Source organism: Netta rufina (assembly GCF_964035555.1).
Source record: "Netta rufina genome assembly, chromosome: 3".
Lineage (NCBI taxonomy): Eukaryota > Metazoa > Chordata > Aves > Anseriformes > Anatidae > Netta > Netta rufina.
This window is the reverse complement of record NC_140125.1, coordinates 44,105,378-44,112,915: the sequence shown is the minus strand read 5'-3', so window position 1 is coordinate 44,112,915 and position 7,538 is coordinate 44,105,378.

Genomic DNA, 7,538 nt, shown 5'->3' with positions numbered 1-7,538 from the left:
TCAAGTAATTGCATATTAGGATGATGTGCGTGAAGTGAAAGCCTATAGTTATTAGAGAGATTGTGTGATATTAAACAGTCCTAGCAGCTATCAGGCAGAAATTGAACATTTTCATGGCACAGTTTGAAAAGGGGTGGGATGAGCGATATTCTCTGTAGCCATGAAATGAGACCCTGCTTTAGTCAAGTAACTATTGCTTTTGTACAGTCATTCATTATTTCAAAAAGATACATGAAAAGTATTTTTTCTAGCAGACTTTCAAGTAGAGGATCCTTCAGAAATTACATTTTGGTTCTAATGCTTCTGAAATCTAAATTTTCTGTACGCCCAGAACAAGCTTTTTAATGGCAGACATGATTTGTAAACTTCTTCAGGCTGCCTGTTTGTAATCCAAAGCTGTGAATAATTTCTAATAGGGAGCAAAGTGTATGTGTGGTGTCTTAGAACACCAGCACAGATGGGAAATAGCTAATGGCCTGCAAAGCTCCTGCTCAAGGAAATATTTTCCCCCCAAAACAATTACACTGTAGCTATTTGAAAAGTGACAGACATTTATCAGCAAAACAAGCTGCTAAACAAGCAATGGCAGTTTTCCCATTTTCTTATCCCATTACTCTGTGGAGCTATTGATATGCTTGGTCTGGGGCCAGAACAGGGCTACGTCATAGCAGATGTTTCGCGAGGGCAACTCTGCGTGCTAAAAATCATCTGCTTTTTTAAAGCCTCCTTTCTCAGAAATGATTTTTCTTTGTGGGCTGACTTTTGTCCTGGCTATTAATTTGCAGCGAGGAAAATCAGCCCGACCGCATTTAGCTTTCCAGAACTGTCAGTGAAGTTATGTAAGAGAAGCTTCCTGTTGACAGGACACGTGTGTCTATGTAGTCCTACTTGCTTGGGTTTTCAGTGAGTTTATCCAAATTAAAAAAAAATAAAATAATAATAATAATAATAATAATAAATAGAATAGACTCTCTGTAATATATAATATACAGCGTTAGGTACCATATGGATTTCTCCAGACCAGATTCTGGCACTGCCCTCAAAGAGCTTCTAATTTAAGAGCAGACAAAGGAGTAGCCAAGACAAACAAAAGGAAGATGGTAGAGGGAGATGAAGTAAAAGGGGGAGGGTGGGATTTTTACCAGAAGACTGTGTGGGATGGGAGCTTGGTTTACCACTTCCCATTCTGGAAAGGGAACTTTTCAAAGCTTTGGAAAGCCTCAAGTGTGACAGTAAAGGGTTAGTTGTGAAGGGCGAAGGCAGTACGGCGGCAAAATGGAAGGAAGTGAGGTAGAGACAAAGGGGGGAAGAGTGGCAAGGAGTGGGAGAGCGTGGAGGAAGAGCAGGATGAGCTGTGGGACAGAGGGTACATATGCGAGTAGGGTGGGACTTGGGGAGGACATGGGACAGGAAGACAGCCCTGCAAGAATTTGGAAACAACGCTTTGAAACTGAGTGACTTGGCTATAAAAGAGGCTTAGAGTAGACCGTAGGAACCGAATTTTAAATGACCACAAGGTCCCCAAAGCATCTATCTTCTCAGGTAATAGATAAGGGGAACTTGTTTTTTCGGAGCTGCTGAGAACCAACAGGTCCTGCACTGAGCAGGGATTGCAGGTTCCCAGCTGTGCTGCCACAAGTCAACCACAAGCTCTTCGTTCCCACACCACACCATTTCCCACACGTGTTACCTCCACTCCTGTATCAGTAGGCACAATCCTTGACGTGTGAACTGCCAGCAGCTGCATCTCTTGGAATCAAGGTTAGGTATCTCCTGTACCATAAAGGAATGCTTACGGTCACCACTGTATCCCCTTTGTATGCTGCTTACGTGTCCATTTTGATGTTGTTGGTTCTTCAACCCCATCTGTTTCTTTCCTGTCTTTATTTATCCTTCTTAGGCTGTACAGCTCTGTTGAGCCACTGCCCGCATCCATCGCATGGTTTGGTCCTTCCCATGTCTATCTGGCATCGTGAGGTAAACCATCTCCGTGCAGGAAGAGGAAGCTGATGGTTTCTTAGGTAGGTTGGTCTACTTGCACCGCCAAATCTGAAAACAGCTCTGCCTGGGAGGGGAAGAGAGGTGTGGTACTTGCTGTCAGAAGGCCTGGAGTGTATGTCCTACAGCAGCCATGGCACCGTGCGTGAGGATGGATGGGTGGGTGGGCAGATCTCACGCTGCCTTTGCAGGTGAGCAAGCCTTAGTTCTTTTGAGGTCTGCAACCATCACAAGCCAGGGTAAATTGTCTACAAACATGAAAGAAGCTTCTTCTCCAGTTCTGAGGAAGGTTGTCTTTGAGGGGTATAATTTCCTACCAATTCTTCCTCCCTTTGCCTGACTCATTATCCCTTGGAAAGGGCTGTTGGCAGGGTGTAGCAGAAGAGGCTTCTTCTTCTATGACTTCTTCTGGAGCCAGCCGGTGCCTCCCTGAGCGGAGGCCAGAGGCGCGGTGATGGCTCCTCTCATGGCTCCTCCCTCAGGCCTGCAGCTGGCTCTGGTGTTCCTCCTGCCACCTCCTGAGCTCCCAGCCCCCCCGCTGGATGTTGTAGGCCAGTGACAAGTGGGTTCATCCACGTTTATCCTACTGTTGTTTTCATTCAGATGTTTACTCCTCCCAAAGAAAGGGGCCGTTGTGTAGGCTCTGCTCCTCCGCTGCCACATCATGCCGGGTGACCTCCTGAGCCCATCATCAGATCCTGCTCCAGAAGGGTCCTACCACTTCCATTTAGTTCTTTCTCAAGGTCCTCTCCTGTCATGGCTTTAGGAAAAAATAGCTGACAAAACTGACCATGCATAAGTGGATCTGGAAATAGCCTAGGTTTTGTTGAAATGAAGTTCTGCATGCCTGGGGACAGGAACCAGATGCATAGACAGCCCTTGGTGTTTCAATGTCACAGGAATGCTGTTAAGCACTGACAGATTTAGAAGTGTTGAGGGGTGTGGGGGGTTCTCTCCTCAAAGCTGGTGGTCTTGCTTTGCATACCTCACACCTAAAGGGGAAGATGACAGACAGGAGATGCCAAAACTGTGAGGACAAATGAGTAAGATGAGGCAGTGTAAGGCTGCACAGCAAATTGGTCGGGAGCCTGGAATTAGGTTCATCTCTTTCAGCTTCCATCCCATCTCTCACCGCTGCTAATCCGAGCTCTTGCTGCACTCTGGAGCCAGCCAGCACAAGGAGCAGCTCTTTTTTCAGTCCCCTTTTATGGGACTGAAATGCAAAGGTTGCTTACGTGCGGTTCTGGCATGTACAAAGCACGCACAGCATCCCGCAGGCAGACAGCTGCGTCACAAGCACTCAGGCTGAACTTCCAACCAGCTTTAACAAACTTCTCTCATGTGTTATTTTCTTGGTGGAACTTCTTTTCCTAGCAGTTCCCTTGCTTATCAAGCTGCCCCTGCATCTCCAGACCCCCAGCCCAGCACCTTGCCACCTGCTCCCTGCAGCACAAGGGCAAAGCCATGGCTGGGACCGGGCTCCGGGCCTTGGGCACCTGCTGACATCTCGTGGTGCAAAGCATTCCCACTTCGTTCTTCCAGACCTTTTTTTCCAGCATTTTTACCTCAGCATTTACCCACAGTGACTCTTAGTTTCTTAGCTACTTAGACAGGTATGCTCTTCCTCTGGAAGAAACATGGCTTTGCAGGAGCAAAGAAACAATGAATGAACAATTTACAGTCTCATTTCTTAATGATATCTACCCGTGCAGCTCGTCCTACTGATCAGCAGTTACACCGATGTTCCTAAACCACTTGGGCACATTTGAGGTCCTCATCTGTGTATAAAACTTTTGTCATCTGTTAACTTATGAGGTAGAGTTTTCCTGATTCCTACTTTAAAAATGGATTGTATAGGAAAGGGGGAGCTGTGGGCTTTTGTGCAGAGAGACACGAGTTTGTGACTAAATCACTAAATTGAAGGTAATGCTCATGGTAAATAGCATAAGAGGTTTAAACCCAGTCTTAGCACGGCCTGTGCTCTACAGGAACTGGTCAGGAAAGGTAGACCATCTGCAAGATTTCATATGATTTTAAATATATACTTAATTTTAGTTTATCTGGTCCTGCTATGTTACTGGAAGGATGTGTTTGTGAATTATTAGAGAACATATATTTGTTCCGCCACCTAGTGTCTAGCTCTAGAAATAACTGAAAGTTTTTTTTTTTTTTTGATTTTTTTTTTTGTTTTAGTTACAAATTATTTTTTGTTTTCTCTTTAAGTTCATATAAACACAATTAGTGGTGCAGTGCAAGATTCATTTTTAGGCTCAGGTAGGTCTCGTGATAAATTATATTCAGCTCCTTCTGCTATGCGGAAAACATGCTGTTCTCTGATATTCCCAAAATTATTTTGTATCCCAGCATGTGTGTATGGTATTAATGGAAATCCATGAGAAAGTTTGACTAGACAGGTACTTGCAGACTTGTGAATTATACAATACTTTTATTTGAAGTAGTACATTAAGGAGTACCGGTGCTAATAAGGATTCATAAACTTGAGTCCTAATTCCTTAATATGTATTATAATCATGCTACCCATATAACAAAATGCAAGTCTCTTTTAGCTGCTGAACTTCTGGTACAAAACCAAACGCTTCTGCATGTGTGAATGCAGCTGTTTACTTGCCTACGGTGACCGTGTTTGCCACAGAAACCCCTCGGGTAGACAGCACAAGTGGCTTCACAACCACGAGACTCGGTGTCTGTAGCATGGAAGCAGGAGCTGTGCTGCATCCTGTGGATGAACGGGGCTGGGGCTGGTTGTTCCAGCCCTGGGCCTCTGCTGGCTGATGGTACAGGTGAGTGGGAGCTCTTCAACGTCCTGGCATGGCCCAGCAGCTCTCTTTTGCCCTGTGCTCCGCAGGGATGTCCCTGGCCACCAGGAGAGACCCAGCACACACCACAGTGGGGGACATCATGAGACACCACGGTGGTCTTTGAAACAGGATATCACAACCCGTCGTTATTTGCACTGGGCAAGGCTGATGCACCTGGGCACGTGGCTGCAGCCAGCTATTGCTGTCCAGGCACTCTCTGCAATGCCAAATTGTCCCTGTTTTATGTTATATTGTCACAGTCATATCTGAGCATCTTTGGCTAAGCTTAGCTGGGGGCCAGATACCCCATTCATGTAAACTGCTTTCTGGATTACAGCCACAGGAGGAAGGAGATGCTAGTTTGTTTTAGAGCAGTTCCTTTGCCTTTGGAAGATCACAGGTTTCAGAGGGATTTCCGTCTTTTTCCACCGCAGCTTAACAAAGGCTGAGATCTTGTACAAGCCTCTGAATTTATAGGATGAAAACTCACACCATGTGTAAAGGAAGGAGAGAGCTGGAGTCCTCTGAGTCTTTTGGATAAAGTCAAGTGAAATTCCAGCTGTTGTCCTCTGTAAAAACATTTTGAAATCCTTGGCTCTGGTGGGAAACTCAGCAGCTACATCCCGTAGCTCTGCCTCAGCTCAAAGCTCTCCCCGAAGTCATCAGGATCTCTGCTCTGAACCTGATGCTGCCACTGGGCATGAGGAAAACCCCAAGACAGGCAGCTATGAGAGGTGTCTGCACCTTGGCAGACTGTCTCTGGCTCATGGGAAGCCCTGCCTCATTGCTAATGCTGGCCTCTGCTTTTGGGAATTGCGTTTTGCTGTAGAGTGTGACCACCAGGGTTTGCTGATGCAGCACCTGGAAACAGAAGAGCTGGGGCACAGGGACATATTTGTGATTTGGGATTATTTCCTGCTTTTCTGCACTTCCCCCTGCTAGGTGCACTCACACTGAGCCTGTCCATAAAGGTGTGGGACAGGAGGTGAGTGGTGAGGTGGGTGAGTTTGTTAATGGCAGTTTGTTAACTACCCACCATAGTAAAGACAACAGATGACTGAAAAAATGGAGAAGTGGATTACGAGGCTGCAGACAGGAGAGGAACCAGGCTGAGCGTAGGTAGATGTGACATGGTATTCGCAGGGAAAAATAGCCTCAGTGTCCCCCTTTCAACACCAACATGCTGGGATTGCTTTCATGGAAATATCAACTCAGTGCTTGTCAGCAAGGTAAAAAGACAGCCAAATGTTAGGAATTAAAAGGGAAACACAGTGATAGCAACCAGGACTGTGCCCAGGACACCCCAACACAAAGTGATTTAGGCACAGCTCTATAGCACAAGTGGGACCATCCCAGCATCTCCCAGGCATTACCTGAGATTTCCTCTCCCCACAAAACTTGCACCGCTTGAGTCAACGCAGATTTTGATGTCAATGTCCTTAAATTGTTTGTTTCTGTTTGCAACAGGCTTGTATTGATTTAGGTTAATTTGGTTACCAAAAAAGGGTTGCACTGATTGCTCTAAATGGATTAAATAGTGATTTCAGTTAAACTGGTGGCAGGCTGGTGTGTAGACAGGGCCTGGAGCTTTGTAAGCTAATGACTTGGCAGTAATACAACAAGGCTTTTTTAGACAGCTGAGACCAAGCTGTTGTTTTAAATCTAAGACCGTAAGTGTTACTATTTTGGTAAATTGTCCCCAAACAGGAAAATTTTCCAGCAAGTTGGGCTCCTGGCAAATCTCTTTACTAACTCTTACCTTTCTGACAAGAATTTGACAAGTACTCTTAATGTAAATGGATTTTGGACTGAATCCAAATGTAAAACATGGGAAATTTCCTTTTTTTTGACAAGGTTCTCTAATTTTCGTTCACCTTCCCAGCCTGCTAATTTTTTCACATTTCTGGAAATGGAAAAAAAAAATTGTTTTCATTTTTTATAACAAGTCAGATAGTTTGAAAAAAAAATGTAACTGAGGTCACCTCCTGCCAACACCAGAGAACCTTTTTCCCAAATGAGACCTGTGAGGAGAACAAGTTCAGGAGCAGCCACTCTTTTCTTCATTCAACAAGGAACAAGGGTGAGGTGTAGTCCTTGGTCATTAAACATTTTGTGCCCCATAACATCTCAATGGGAAGAAAAACCCTGTCTCTGCATAAAGTGCCTCCTATCTGCCTCTGAACCAGTTGCCTGAGCTTCTGCCAAGTGAATCTGCCTTCACAGGTCTTTTCTGTACCAAAGTGCAAATCCCATTTGGCATTAGTGATTCATCTGCTTTCTTTGTTGATGTTTTTGACTCCAGGTTGGGACTGAAATGTGAACAGCACAGGACTCCAGTCCAATGATAACTGCACCTTGGCTCTCCTTGATTTGCAGGGAAGCCTACTGAGATATTGAATAAGCCTTTGCTCAGAAAATCCCAGTGCAGCAGGTCAGCTGTGATCCTTTCCTGTTTTAGGCAGAGAATATTATGAAACCTCAAGCAGAAAGCCAGTGGTAAGAACAAGGGGAGACTCCATGCCTCAGAGGAAAGTTGAAGGCTGCCTACAGGACAACAATTGCAGGCCAGGAATCTGCATTAGGAGTAAGCCTATTTATCCTCCTGGTTTGCCATCAGGTGGTATCCGAGCTCCTTCCAGACCGCTTCAAAGCTGTTCTAGACTCACACCACAAAACCCTGTCCACGAGGGATGCTGTACCCTAGAACAGTGAATAATGGGA